Below are 17,047 nucleotides of genomic sequence, written 5' to 3' on the forward strand. Positions count from 1 at the left end.
TTTGTCAGTAGACAAGGACCCTTTATATCTCTTTACAACCTCATAATGAGAGTTAGAAATGCACTTTGGACTACATTTTTACGACTCTCATTTATGGAACTCATTCAATGATCCTTGTCTTATTACACAAATTACATGCTATCATGCATTTATCAGAAGAAAATAACCATTTTATTCTCTTCTCAGCAACGTTATCCACTTTTGAGAACTTATTCGTCAGAATTTTGATTTTAATAATCTGATTGGGCTGTTTGAATCTCTTGCCGTCCATTTCTTGCAATCACTCTTTTGTCAGTAGAAAAGGACATCTTTTGTTCGCATTACAATGATTTATTGACAAATAAAATGTCTTTTTGAGAATGTTTTTCTGACACTATTATATTAAACCTACATCTGATGTGATTCGTTTCTCTTGACGTAAATTTGTGTCATTGATGCATTCGTACGAAGATAGGAGCTAATTATTTCTCTTGACAGTTACTTAATGTTTGATAAACATCTCATTTTGAGAACGTTTTCTTTCGACCTAGTTATTTATAAAACTGACTTGTTTGTTCGTACCTCTTGACGACGATTTCTGGCAATCATGCATTTGTAAGATGACTGGAACCCATTATATATCTTTACATCTTTGTGATTAGAATTAAATATGCATATTTGATTTCGTTAGATGACACGCATCTTTATGGCGCATTCATTGATTCTTGTCTTTTTACGCAAATTACATTCAATCATACATTTTTCAGAAGAAACGGTCCATTTTGTTCTCTTCCAAGCAACACAATGTTAGATAACTATCTACTTTCTAGAACATTTTCCTCAGACTTATGCAGTTATTAAACTGATTGGACTGTTTGAGTCTCTTGCCATCCATTTCTTGCACTCATGCATTCTTCTGTAGAAATGGATATCCTATTTCTCATCACAAGATTTTATTGACAATCAAAATACCTTTCTGAGAATGATTTGCTGACGCTAATCTTTTTATGATACATCTTGTATCGATGGCGTCTCTTGACGCGAATTTGTGTTATTGCTGTATTTCTTATGAGATGGTAACCAATCAGTCTTCTTCACAGTTAGTTAATTTTAGATAAACGTCCACTTTTGACAAAGATTTGTTAGGTTTAGGCATTTTTTAAAGTGATATTAAAGTTCGAGTTTCTTGACATCGATTTTTGGCTATCAGACATTTGTCAGTAGAGGGGAACACATTATATCTCTTCACAACTACATAATGACAGTTGCACATGCAAATTTGACTACTTTTATGACGACACTTACACATTTGCGCAACTCGTTCAAGATAATTCTCTATTCACTCAAATTACATATCATCATGCATTTGTCAGAAGGTAAGAACCATTTTATTATTTTCTCAGCAACTTAATGTTAGATAAATATCCACATCTGAGAACGTTTGCATCAGACTTATGCATTTGTTAAATTGATTTGTCTGTTTATGCCTCTTGACGTATATTTCTTTCTGTCATGCATTTTTGAGTAGAAACTGACCTCTTATTTCTCTTCACAAGACCTTATTGTCAAATACAATGCCTTTTTGAGCATGTTTTTCTGACGCTAAACTAATTTTGATACATCTTGTATCATTCGTTTCTCTTGACTCCAATTTGTGTCACTTATGCATTTGAAAGCAGATAGGAACTAATGTATTCTCTTCACAGTTACTTAATGTTAGATAAAGATCAACTTTTGATTACGTTTTGATTAAACTGTGGCATTTAAAACACTGATTGGACTAATGGAGCCTCTTGACATCGATTTCTGGCAATCATGCTTTTGTCAGTAGACAAGAACCCTTTATATCTCTTTGCAACCTCATAATGAGAGTTACAAATGCACTTTGGACTACATTTTTACGACTCTCATTTATGGAACTCATTCAATGATCCTTGTCTTATTACACAAATTACATGCTATCATGCATTTATCAGAAGAAAATAACCATTTTATTCTCTTCTCAGCAACGTTATCCACTTTTGAGAACTTATTCGTCAGAATTTTGATTTTAATAATCTGATTGGGCTGTTTGAATCTCTTGCCGTCCATTTCTTGCAATCACTCTTTTGTCAGTAGAAAAGGACATCTTTTGTTCGCATTACAATGATTTATTGACAAATAAAATGTCTTTTTGAGAATGTTTTTCTGACACTATTATATTAAACCTACATCTGATGTGATTCGTTTCTCTTGACGTTAATTTGTGTCATTTATCCATTCGTACGAAGATAGGAGCTAATTATTTCTCTTGACAGTTACTTAATGTTAGATAAACATCTCATTTTGAGAACGTTTTCTTTCGACTTAGTTATTTATAAAACTGACTTGAGTGCTGGTACCTCTTGACGACGATTTCTGGCAATCATGAATTTGTAAGTAGACTGGAACCCAATATATATCTTTACATCTTTGCAATTAGAATTAAAAATGCATATTTGAATCGTTAGATGACACGCATCTTTGGGACGCAATCAATGATTCTTGTCTTTTTACTCAAATTACATTCATTCATACTTTTTTCAGAAGAAAAGGTCCATTTTGTTCTATTCCCAGCAACTTAATGTTAGATAACTATATACTTTCGAGAACACTTTCCTCAGTCTTATGCAGTTACTAAACTGATTGGACTGTTTGAGTCTCTTGAAATCCATTTCTTGCACTCATGCATTCTTCTGTAGAAATGGACATCCTATTTCTCATCACAAGATTTTATTGACAATCAAAATACCTTTCTGAGAATAATTTGCTGACGCTAATCTTTTTATGATACATCTTGTATCGATGGCGTCTCTTGACGCGAATTTCTGTCATTCCTGCATTTATTATGAGATGGAAACCAATGATTCCTCTTCATAGTTACTTAATATTAGACAAACATCCACTTTTGAGAAAGATTTGTTTAGGCTTAGGCATTTTTTAAAGTGATATTAAAGTTCTAGTTTCTTGACATCGATTTTTAGCTATCAGACATTTGTCAATAGAGGGGAACACATTATATCCCTTCACAACTACATAATGACAGTTGCACATGCAAATTAGACTAATTTTATGACGACACTTACACATTTGCGCAACTCGTTCAAGATAATTCTCTATTCACTCAAATTACATATCATCATGCATTTGTCAGAAGGAAAGAACCATTTTATTATTTTCTCCGCAACTTAATGTTAGATAAATATCCACATCTGAGAACGTTTGCATCAGTCTTATGCGTTTGTTAAATTGATTTGTCTGTTTATGCCTCTTGACGTATATTTCTTGCTGTCATGCATTTTTGAGTAGAAACTGACCTCTTATTTCTCCTCACAAGACCTTATTGACAAATACAATGCCTTTTTGAGCATGTTTTTCTGACGCTAAACTAATTTTGATACATCTTGTATCATTCGTTTCTCTTGACTCCAATTTGTGTCACTTATGCATTTGAAAGCAGATAGGAACTAATGTATTCTCTTCACAGTTACTTAATGTTAGATAAAGATCAACTTTTGATTACGTTTTGAATAAACTGTGGCATTTATAACACGGATTGGACTAATGGAGCCTCTTGACATCGATTTCTGGCAATCATGCTTTTGTCAGTAGACAAGGACCCTTTATATCTCTTTACAACCTCATAATGAGAGTTAGAAATGCACTTTGGACTACATTTTTACGACTCTCATTTATGGAACTCATTCAATGATCCTTGTCTTATTACACAAATTACATGCTATCATGCATTTATCAGAAGAAAATAACCATTTTATTCTCTTCTCAGCAACGTTATCCACTTTTGAGAACTTATTCGTCAGAATTTTGATTTTAATAATCTGATTGGGCTGTTTGAATCTCTTGCCGTCCATTTCTTGCAATCACTCTTTTGTCAGTAGAAAAGGACATCTTTTGTTCGCATTACAATGATTTATTGACAAATAAAATGTCTTTTTGAGAATGTTTTTCTGACACTATTATATTAAACCTACATCTGATGTGATTCGTTTCTCTTGACGTAAATTTGTGTCATTGATGCATTCGTACGAAGATAGGAGCTAATTATTTCTCTTGACAGTTACTTAATGTTTGATAAACATCTCATTTTGAGAACGTTTTCTTTCGACCTAGTTATTTATAAAACTGACTTGTTTGTTCGTACCTCTTGACGACGATTTCTGGCAATCATGCATTTGTAAGATGACTGGAACCCAATATATATCTTTACATCTTTGCAATTAGAATTAAAAATGCATATTTGAATCGTTAGATGACACGCATCTTTGGGACGCAATCAATGATTCTTGTCTTTTTACTCAAATTACATTCAATCATACTTTTTTCAGAAGAAAAGGTCCATTTTGTTCTATTCCCAGCAACTTAATGTTAGATAACTATATAGTTTCGAGAACATTTTCCTCAGACTTATGCAGTTATTAAACTGATTAGACTTTTTGAGTCTCTTGCCATCCATTTCTTGCACTCATGCATTCTTCTGTAGAAATGGACATCCTATTTCTCATCACAAGATTTTATTGATAATCAAAATACCTTTCTGAGAATGATTTGCTGACGCTAATCTTTTTATGATACATCTTGTATCGATGGCGTCTCTTGACGCGAATTTCTGTCATTCCTGCATTTCTTATGAGATGGAAAATAATCAGTCTTCTTCATAGTTAGTTAATTTTAGATAAACGTCCACATTTGAGAAAGATTTGTTTAGTCTTAGGCATTTTTTAAAGTGATATTAAAGTTCGAGTTTCTTGACATCGATTTTTGGCTATCAGACATTTGTCAATAGAGGGGAACACATTATATCTCTTCACAACTACATAATGACAGTTGCACATGCAAATTTGACTACTTTTATGACGACACTTACACATTTGCGCAACTCGTTCAAGATAATTCTCTATTCACTCAAATTACATATCATCATGCATTTGTCAGAAGGAAAGAACCATTTTATTATTTTCTCAGCAACTTAATGTTAGATAAATATCCACATCTGAGAACGTTTGCATCAGACTTATGCATTTGTTAAATTGATTTGTCTGTTTATGCCTCTTGACGTATATTTCTTGCTGTCATGCATTTTTGAGTAGAAACTGACCTCTTATTTCTCTTCAGAAGACCTTATTGACACATTCAATGCCTTTTTGAGCATATTTTTCTGACGCTAAACTAATTTTGATACATCTTGTATCATTCGTTTCTCTTGACTCCAATTTGTGTCACTTATGCATTTGAAAGCAGATAGGAACTAATGTATTCTCTTCACAGTTACTTAATGTTAGATAAAGATCAACTTTTGATTACGTTTTGATTAAACTGTGGCATTTATAACACTGATTGGACTAATGGAGCCTCTTGACATCGATTTCTGGCAATCATGCTTTTGTCAGTAGACAAGGACCCTTTATATCTCTTTACAACCTCATAATGAGAGTTACAAATGCACTTTGGACTACATTTTTACGACTCTCATTTATGGAACTCATTCAATGATCCTTGTCTTATTACACAAATTACATGCTATCATGCATTTATCAGAAGAAAATAACCATTTTATTCTCTTCTCAGCAACGTTATCCACTTTTGAGAACTTATTCGTCAGAATTTTGATTTTAATAATCTGATTGGGCTGTTTGAATCTCTTGACGTCCATTTCTTGCAATCACTCATTTGTCAGTAGAAAAGGACATCTTTTGTTCGCATTACAATGATTTATTGACAAATAAAATGTCTTTTTGAGAATGTTTTTCTGACACTATTATACTAAACCTACATCTGATGTGATTCGTTTCTCTTGACGTTAATTTGTGTCATTTATCCATTCGTACGAAGATAGGAGCTAATTATTTCTCTTGAGAGTTACTTAATGTTAGATAAACATCTCATTTTGAGAACGTTTTCTTTCGACTTAGTTATTTATAAAACTGACTTGAGTGCTGGTACCTCTTGACGACGATTTCTGGCAATCATGCATTTGTAAGTAGACTGGAACCCAATATATATCTTTACATCTTTGTGATTAGAATTAAAAATGCATATTTGACTTCGTTAGATGACACGCATCTTTATGACGCCTTCATGGATTCTTGTCTTTTTACGCAAATTACATTCAATCATGCATTTTTCAGAAGAAAAGGTCCATTTTGTTCTCTTCCCAGCAACACAATGTTAGATAACTGTCTACTTTCTAGAACATTTTCCTCAGACTTATGCAGTTATTAAACTGATTGGACTGTTTGAGTCCCTTGACATCCATTTCTTGCACTCATGCATTTTTCTGTAGAAATGGACGTTCTATTTCTCATCACAAGATTTTATTGATAATCAAAATACCTTTCTGAGAATGATTTGCTGACGCTAATCTTTTTATGATACATCTTGTATCGATGGCGTCTCTTGACGCGACTTTGTGTCATTCCTGCATTTGTTATGAGATGGAAACCAATCATTCCTCTTCATAGTTACTTAATATTAGACAAACATCCACTTTTGAGAAAGATTTGTTTAGGCTTAGGCATTTTTTAAAGTGATATTAAAGTTCTAGTTCCTTGACATCGATTTTTAGCTATCAGACATTTTTCAATAGAGGGGAACACTTTATATCTCTTCACAACTACATAATGACAGTTGCACATGCAAATTAGACTACTTTTATGACGACACTTACACATTTGCGCAACTCGTTCAAGATAATTCTCTATTCACTCAAATTACATATCATCACTCATTTCTCAGAAGGAGAGAACCATTTTATTATTTTCTCCGCAACTTAATGTTAGATAAATATCCACATCTGAGAACGTTTGCATCAGTCTTATGCGTTTGTTAAATTCATTTGTCTGTTTATACCTATTGACGTATATTTCTTGCTGTCATGCATTTTTGAGTAGAAACTGACCTCTTATTTCTCTTCACAAGACCTTATTGACAAATACAATGCCTTTTTGAGCATGTTTTTCTGACGCTAAACTAATTTTGATACATCTTGTATCATTCGTTTCTCTTGACTCCAATTTGTGTCACTTATGCATTTGAAAGCAGATAGGAACTAATGTATTCTCTTCACAGTTACTTAATGTTAGATAAAGATCAACTTTTGATTACGTTTTGAATAAACTGTGGCATTTATAACACTGATTGGACTAATGGAGCCTCTTGACATCGATTTCTGGCAATAATGCTTTTGTCAGTAGACAAGAACCCTTTATATCTCTTTACAACCTCATAATGAGAGTTACAAATGTTCTTTGGACTACATTTTTACGACTCTCATTTGTGGAACTCATTCAATGATCCTTGTCTTATTACACAAATTACATGCTATCATGCATTTATCAGAAGAAAATAACCATTTTATTCTCTTCTCAGCAACGTTATCCACTTTTGAGAACTTATTCGTCAGAATTTTGATTTTATTAATCTGATTGGGCTGTTTGAATCTCTTGGCGTCCATTTCTTGCAATCACTCATTTGTCAGTAGAAAAGGACATCTTTTGTTCGCATTACAATGATTTATTGACAAATAAAATGTCTTTTTGAGAATGTTTTTCTGACACTATTATATTAAACCTACATCTGATGTGATTCGTTTCTCTTGACGTTAATTTGTGTCATTGATGCATTCGTACGAAGATAGGAGCTAATTATTTCTCTTGACAGTTACTTAATGTTAGATAAACATCTCATTTTGAGAACGTTTTCTTTCGACCTAGTTATTTATAAAACTGACTTGTTTGTTCGTACCTCTTGACGACGATTTCTGGCAATCATGCATTTGTAAGATGACTGGAACCCAATATATATCTTTACATCTTTGTGATTAGAATTAAATATGCATATTTGATTTCGTTAGATGACACGCATCTTTATGACGCATTCATTGATTCTTGTCTTTTTACGCAAATTACATTCAATCATACATTTTTCAGAAGAAACGGTCCATTTTGTTCTCTTCCAAGCAACACAATGTTAGATAACTATCTACTTTCTAGAACATTTTCCTCAGACTTATGCAGTTATTAAACTGATTGGACTGTTTGAGTCTCTTGCCATCCATTTCTTGCACTCATGCATTCTTCTGTAGAAATGGATATCCTATTTCTCATCACAAGATTTTATTGACAATCAAAATACCTTTCTGAGAATGATTTGCTGACGCTAATCTTTTTATGATACATCTTGTATCGATGGCGTCTCTTGACGCGAATTTGTGTCATTGCTGTATTTCTTATGAGATGGTAACCAATCAGTCTTCTTCATAGTTAATTTTAGATAAACGTCCACTTTTGACAAAGATTTGTTAGGCTTAGGCATTTTATAAAGTGATATTAAAGTTCGAGTTTCTTGACATCGATTTTTGGCTATCAGACATTTGTCAATAGAGGGGAACACATTATATCTCTTCACAACTACATAATGACAGTTGCACATGCAAATTTGACTACTTTTATGACGACACTAACACATTTGCGCAACTCGTTCAAGATAATTCTCTATTCACTTAAATTACATATCATCATGCATTTGTCAGAAGGAAAGAACCATTTTATTATTTTCTCCGCAACTTGATGTTAGATAAATATCCACATCTGAGAACGTTTGCATCAGACTTATGCATTTGTTAAATTGATTTGTCTGTTTATGCCTCTTGACGTATATTTCTTGCTGTCATGCATTTTTGAGTAGAAACTGACCTCTTATTTCTCTTCAGAAGACCTTATTGACACATACAATGCCTTTTTGAGCATATTTTTCTGATGCTAAACTAATTTTGATACATCTTGTATCATTCGTTTCTCTTGACTCCAATTTGTGTCACTTATGCATTTGAAAGCAGATAGGAACTAATGTATTCTCTTCACAGTTACTTAATGTTAGATAAAGATCAACTTTTGATTACGTTTTGATTAAACTGTGGCATTTATAACACGGATTGGACTAATGGAGCCTCTTGACATCGATTTCTGGCAATCATGCTTTTGTCAGTAGACAAGGACCCTTTATATCTCTTTACAACCTCATAATGAGAGTTACAAATGCACTTTGGACTACATTTTTACGACTCTCATTTATGGAACTCATTCAATGATCCTTGTCTTATTACACAAATTACATGCTATCATGCATTTATCAGAAGAAAATAACCATTTTATTCTCTTCTCAGCAACGTTATCCACTTTTGAGAACTTATTCGTCAGAATTTTGATTTTAATAATATGATTGGGCTGTTTGAATCTGTTGACGTCCATTTCTTGCAATCACTCTTTTGTCAGTAGAAAAGGACATCTTTTGTTCGCATTACAATGATTTATTGACAAATAAAATGTCTTTTTGAGAATGTTTTTCTGACACTATTATACTAAACCTACATCTGATGTGATTCGTTTCTCTTGACGTTAATTTGTGTCATTTATCCATTCGTACGAAGATAGGAGCTAATTATTTCTCTTGAGAGTTACTTAATGTTAGATAGACATCTCATTTTGAGAACGTTTTCTTTCGACTTAGTTATTTATAAAACTGACTTGAGTGCTGGTACCTCTTGACGACGATTTCTGGCAATCATGCATTTGTAAGCAGACTGGAACCCAATATATATCTTTACATCTTTGTGATTAGAATTAAAAATGCATATTTGACTTCGTTACATGACACGCATCTTTATGACGCATTCATTGATTCTTGTCTTTTTGCGCAAATTACATTCAATCATACATTTTTCAGAAGAAACGGTCCATTTTGTTCTCTTCCCAGCAACACAATGTTAGATAACTATCTACTTTCTAGAACATTTTCCTCAGACTTGTGCAGTTATTAAACTGATTGGGCTGTTTGGGTCCCTTGACATCCATTTCTTGCACTCATGCATTTCTCTGTAGAAATGGACGTCCTATTTCTCATCACAAGATTTTATTGACAATCAAAATACCTTTCTGAGAATGATTTGCTGACGCTAATCTTTTTATGATACATCTTGTATCGATGGCGTCTCTTGACGCGAATTTCTGTCATTCCTGCATTTGTTATGAGATGGAAACCAATCATTCCTCTTCATAGTTACTTAATATTAGACAAACATCCACTTTTGAGAAAGATTTGTTTAGGCTTAGGCATTTTTTAAAGTGATATTAAAGTTCTAGTTTCTTGACATCGATTTTTAGCTATCAGACATTTGTCAATAGAGGGGAACACATTATATCCCTTCACAACTACATAATGACAGTTGCACATGCAAATTAGACTACTTTTATGACGACACTTACACATTTGCGCAACTCGTTCAAGATAATTCTCTATTCACTCAAATTACATATCATCATGCATTTGTCAGAAGGAAAGAACCACTTTATTATTTTCTCCGCAACTTAATGTTAGATAAATATCCACATCTGAGAACGTTTGCATCAGTCTTATGCGTTTGTTAAATTGATTTGTCTGTTTATGCCTCTTGACGTATATTTCTTGCTGTCATGCATTTTTGAGTAGAAACTGACCTCTTATTTCTCTTCACAAGACCTTATTGACACATACAATGCCTTTTTGAGCATGTTTTTCTGACGCTAAACTAATTTTGATACATCTTGTATCATTCGTTTCTCTTGACTCCAATTTGTGCCACTTATGCATTTGAAAGCAGATAGGAACTAATGTATTCTCTTCACAGTTACTTAATGTTAGATAAAGATCAACTTTTGATTACGTTTTGGATAAACTGTGGCATTTATAACACGGATTGGACTAATGGAGCGTCTTGACATCGATTTCTGGCAATCATGCTTTTGTCAGTAGACAAGAACCCTTTATATCTCTTTACAACCTCATAATGAGAGTTACAAATGCACTTTGGACTACATTTTTACGACTCTCATTTGTGGAACTCATTCAATGATCCTTGTCTTATTACACAAATTACATGCTATCATGCATTTATCAGAAGAAAATAACCATTTTATTCTCTTCTCAGCAACGTTATCCACTTTTGAGAACTTATTCGTCAGAATTTTGATTTTATTAATCTGATTGGGCTGTTTGAATCTGTTGACGTCCATTTCTTGCAATCACTCTTTTGTCAGTAGAAAAGGACATCTTTTGTTCGCATTACAATGATTTATTGACAAATAAAATGTCTTTTTGAGAATGTTATTTCTGACACTATTATATTAAACCTACATCTGATGTGATTCGTTTCTCTTGACGTTAATTTGTCTCATTGATCCATTCGTACGAAGATAGGAGGTAATTATTTCTCTTGACAGTTACTTAATGTTAGATAAACATCTCATTTTGAGAACGTTTTCTTTTTACTTAGTTATTTACAAAACTGACTTGAGTGCTGGTACCTCTTGACGACGATTTCTGGCAATCATGCATTTGTAAGTAGACTGGAACCCAATATATATCTTTACATCTTTGTGATTAGAATTAAAAATGCATATTTGACTTCGTTAGATGACACGCATCTTTATGACGCATTCATTGATTCTTGTCTTTTTACGCAAATTACATTCAATCATACATTTTTCAGAAGAAAAGGTCCGTTTTGTTCTCTTCCCAGCAACATGATGTAAAGATAACTGTCTAGTTTCCAGAACATTTTCCTCAGACTTATGCAGTTATTAAACTGATTGGATTGTTTGAGTCCCTTGACACACATTTCTTGCACTCATGCATTTTTCAATAGAAATGGACGTCTTATTTCTCATTACAAGATTTTATTGACAATCAAAATACCTTTCTGAGAATGATTTGCTGACGCTAATCTTTTTATGATCCATCTTGTATCGATGGCGTCTCTTGACGCGAATTTGTATCATTGCTGCATTTGTTATGAGATGGAAACCAATCATTCAACTTCATAGCAACTTAATATTAGATAAACATCCACTTTTGAGAAAGATTTGTTTAGGCTTAGGCATTTTTTAAAGTGATATTAAAGTTCGAGTTTCTTGACATCGATTTTTGGCTATGAGACATTTGTCAATAGAGGGGAACACATTATATCTCTTCACAACTACATAATGACAGTTGCACATGCAAATTTGACTACTTTTATGACGACACTAACACATTTCCGCAACTCGTTCAAGATAATTCTCTATTCACTCAAATTACATATCATCATGCATTTGTCAGAAGGAAAGAACCATTTTATTATTTTCTCCGCAACTTAATGTTAGATAAATATCCACATCTGAGAACGTTTGCATCAGACTTATGCATTTGTTAAATTGATTTGTCTGTTTATGCCTCTTGACGTATATTTCTTGCTGTCATGCATTTTTGAGTAGAAACTGACCTCTTATTTCTCTTCAGAAGACCTTATTGTCAAATACAATGCCTTTTTGAGCATGTTTTTCTGACGCTAAACTAATTTTGATACATCTTGTATCATTCGTTTCTCTTGACTCCAATTTGTGTCACTTATGCATTTGAAAGCAGATAGGAACTAATGTATTATCTTCACAGTTACTTAATGTTAGATAAAGATCAACTTTTGATTACATTTTGATTAAACTGTGGCATTTATAACACTGATTGGACTAATGGAGCCTCTTGACATCGATTTCTGGCAATCATGCTTTTGTCAGTAGACATGAACCCTTTATATCTCTTTGCAACCTCATAATGAGAGTTACAAATGCACTTTGGACTACATTTTTACGACTCTCATTTATGGAACTCATTCAATGATCCTTGTCTTATTACACAAATTACATGCTATCATGCATTTATCAGAAGAAAATAACCATTTTATTCTCTTCTCAGCAACGTTATCCACTTTTGAGAACTTATTCGTCAGAATTTTGATTTTAATAATCTGATTGGGCTGTTTGAATCTCTTGCCGTCCATTTCTTGCAATCACTCTTTTGTCAGTAGAAAAGGACATCTTTTGTTCGCATTACAATGATTTATTGACAAATAAAATGTCTTTTTGAGAATGTTTTTCTGACACTATTATATTAAACCTACATCTGATGTGATTCGTTTCTCTTGACGTTAATTTGTGTCATTTATCCATTCGTACGAAGATAGGAGCTAATTATTTCTCTTGACAGTTACTTAATGTTAGATAAACATCTCATTTTGAGAACGTTTTCTTTCGACTTAGTTATTTATAAAACTGACTTGAGTGCTGGTACCTCTTGACGACGATTTCTGGCAATCATGAATTTGTAAGTAGACTGGAACCCAATATATATCTTTACATCTTTGTGATTAGAATTAAAAATGCATATTTGACTTCGTTAGATGACATGCATCTTTATGACGCATTCATTGATTCTTGTCTTTTTACGCAAATTACATTCAATCATACATTTTTCAGAAGAAACGGTCCATTTTGTTCTCTTCCCAGCAACACAATGTTAGATAACTATCTACTTTCTAGAACATTTTCCTCAGACTTATGCAGTTATTAAACTGATTGGACTGTTTGAGTCCCTTGACATTAATTTCTTGCACTCATGCATTTTTCTGTAGAAATGGACGTCCTATTTCTCATCACAAGATTTTAATGACAATCAAAATACCTTTCTGAGAATGATTTGCTGACGCTAATCTTTTTATGATACATCTTGTATCGATGGCGTCTCTTGACGCGAATTTCTGTCATTCCTGCATTTGTTATGAGATGGAAACCAATCATTCCTCTTCATAGTTACTTAATATTAGACAAACATCCACTTTTGAGAAAGATTTGTTTAGGCTTAGGCATTTTTTAAAGTGATATTAAAGTTCTAGTTTCTTGACATCGATTTTTAGCTATCAGACATTTGTCAATAGAGGGGAACACATTATATCCCTTCACAACTACATAATGACAGTTGCACATGCAAATTAGACTACTTTTATGACGACACTTACACATTTGCGCAACTCGTTCAAGATAATTCTCTATTCACTCAAATTACATATCATCATGCATTTGTCAGAAGGAAAGAACCATTTTATTATTTTCTCCGCAACTTAATGTTAGATAAATATCCACATCTGAGAACGTTTGAATCAGTCTGATGCGTTTGTTAAAATGATTTGTCTGTTTATGCCTCTTGACGTATATTTCTTGCTGTCATGCATTTTTGAGTAGAAACTGACCTCTTATTTCTCTTCACAAGACCTTATTGACAAATACAATGCCTTTTCGAGCATGTTTTTCTGACGCTAAACTAATTTTGATACATCTTGTATCATTCGTTTCTCTTGACTCCAATTTGTGTCACTTATGCATTTGAAAGCAGATAGGAACTAATGTATTCTCTTCACAGTTACTTAATGTTAGATAAAGATCAACTTTTGATTACGTTTTGAATAAACTGTGGCATTTATAACACGGATTGGACTAATGGAGCCTCTTGACATCGATTTCTGGCAATCATGCTTTTGTCAGTAGACAAGAATCCTTTATATCTCTTTACAACCTCATAGTGAGAGTTACGAATGTACTTTGGACTACATTTTTACGACTCTCATTTATGGAACTCATTCAATGATCCTTGTCTTATTACACAAATTACATGCTATCATGCATTTATCAGAAGAAAATAACCATTTTATTCTCTTCTCAGCAACGTTATCCACTTTTGAGAACTTATTCGTCAGAATTTTGATTTTATTAATCTGATTGGGCTGTTTGAATCTCTTGACGTCCATTTCTTGCAATCACTCTTTTGTCAGTAGAAAAGGACATCTTTTGTTCGCATTACAATGATTTATTGACAAATAAAATGTCTTTTTGAGAATGTTTTTCTGACACTATTATATTAAACCTACATCTGATGTGATTCGTTTCTCTTGACGTAAATTTGTGTCATTGATGCATTCGTACGAAGATAGGAGCTAATTATTTCTCTTGACAGTTACTTAATGTTTGATAAACATCTCATTTTGAGAACGTTTTCTTTCGACCTAGTTATTTATAAAACTGACTTGTTTGTTCGTACCTCTTGACGACGATTTCTGGCAATCATGCATTTGTAAGATGACTGGAACCCAATATATATCTTTACATCTTTGCAATTAGAATTAAAAATGCATATTTGAATCGTTAGATGACACGCATCTTTGGGACGCAATCAATGATTCTTGTCTTTTTACTCAAATTACATTCAATCATACTTTTTTCAGAAGAAAAGGTCCATTTTGTTCTATTCCCAGCAACTTAATGTTAGATAACTATAAAGTTTCGAGAACATTTTCCTCAGACTTATGCAGTTATTAAACTGATTGGACTGTTTGAGTCTCTTGCCATCCATTTCTTGCACTCATGCATTCTTCTGTAGAAATGGACATCCTATTTCTCATCACAAGATTTTATTGATAATCAAAATACCTTTCTGAGAATGATTTGCTGACGCTAATCTTTTTATGATACATCTTGTATCGATGGCGTCTCTTGACGCGAATTTCTGTCATTCCTGCATTTCTTATGAGATGGAAAATAATCAGTCTTCTTCATAGTTAGTTAATTTTAGATAAACGTCCACATTTGAGAAAGATTTGTTTAGTCTTAGGTATTTTTTAAAGTGATATTAAAGTTCGAGTTTCTTGACATCGATTTTTGGCTATCAGACAATTGTCAATAGAGGGGAACACATTATATCTCTTCACAACTACATAATGACAGTTGCACATGCAAATTTGACTACTTTTATGACGACACTTACACATTTGCGCAACTCGTTCAAGATAATTCTCTATTCACTCAAATTACATATCATCATGCATTTGTCAGAAAGAAAGAACCATTTTATTATTTTCTCAGCAACTTAATGTTAGATAAATATCCACATCTGAGAACGTTTGCATCAGACTTATGCATTTGTTAAATTGATTTGTCTGTTTATGCCTCTTGACGTATATTTCTTGCTGTCATGCATTTTTGAGTAGAAACTGACCTCTTATTTCTCTTCAGAAGACCTTATTGACACATACAATGCCTTTTTGAGCATATTTTTCTGACGCTAAACTAATTTTGATACATCTTGTATCATTCGTTTCTCTTGACTCCAATTTGTGTCACTTATGCATTTGAAAGCAGATAGAAACTAATGTATTCTCTTCACAGTTACTTAATGTTAGATAAAGATCAACTTTTGATTACGTTTTGATTAAACTGTGGCATTTATAACACTGATTGGACTAATGGAGCCTCTTGACATCGATTTCTGGCAATCATGCTTTTGTCAGTAGACAAGGACCCTTTATATCTCTTTACAACCTCATAATGAGAGTTACAAAGGCACTTTGGACTACATTTTTACGACTCTCATTTATGGAACTCATTCAATGATCCTTGTCTTATTACACAAATTACATGCTATCATGCATTTATCAGAAGAAAATAACCATTTTATTCTCTTCTCAGCAACGTTATCCACTTTTGAGAACTTATTCGTCAGAATTTTGATTTTAATAATCTGATTGGGCTGTTTGAATCTCTTGACGTCCATTTCTTGCAATCACTCTTTTGTCAGTAGAAAAGGACATCTTTTGTTCGCATTACAATGATTTATTGACAAATAAAATGTCTTTTTGAGAATGTTTTTCTGACACTATTATATTAAACCTACATCTGATGTGATTAGTTTCTCTTGACGTAAATTTGTGTCATTGATGCATTCGTACGAAGATAGGAGCTAATTATTTCTCTTGACAGTTACTTAATGTTTGATAAACATCTCATTTTGAGAACGTTTTCTTTCGACCTAGTTATTTATAAAACTGACTTGTTTGTTCGTACCTCTTGACGACGATTTCTGGCAATCATGCATTTGTAAGATGACTGGAACCCAATATATATCTTTACATCTTTGCAATTAGAATTAAAAATGCATATTTGAATCGTTAGATGACACGCATCTTTGGGACGCAATCAATGATTCTTGTCTTTTTACTCAAATTACATTCAATCATACTTTTTTCAGAAGAAAAGGTCCATTTTGTTCTATTACCAGCAACTTAATGGTAGATAACTATAAAGTTTCGAGAACATTTTCCTCAGACTTATGCAGTTATTAAACTGATTGGACTGTT

Source organism: Sinohyriopsis cumingii, unplaced genomic scaffold (genome assembly GCF_028554795.1).
Source record: "Sinohyriopsis cumingii isolate HCF-2022 unplaced genomic scaffold, ASM2855479v2 utg000354l, whole genome shotgun sequence".
NCBI classification, from domain to species: Eukaryota; Metazoa; Mollusca; class Bivalvia; order Unionida; family Unionidae; genus Sinohyriopsis; species Sinohyriopsis cumingii.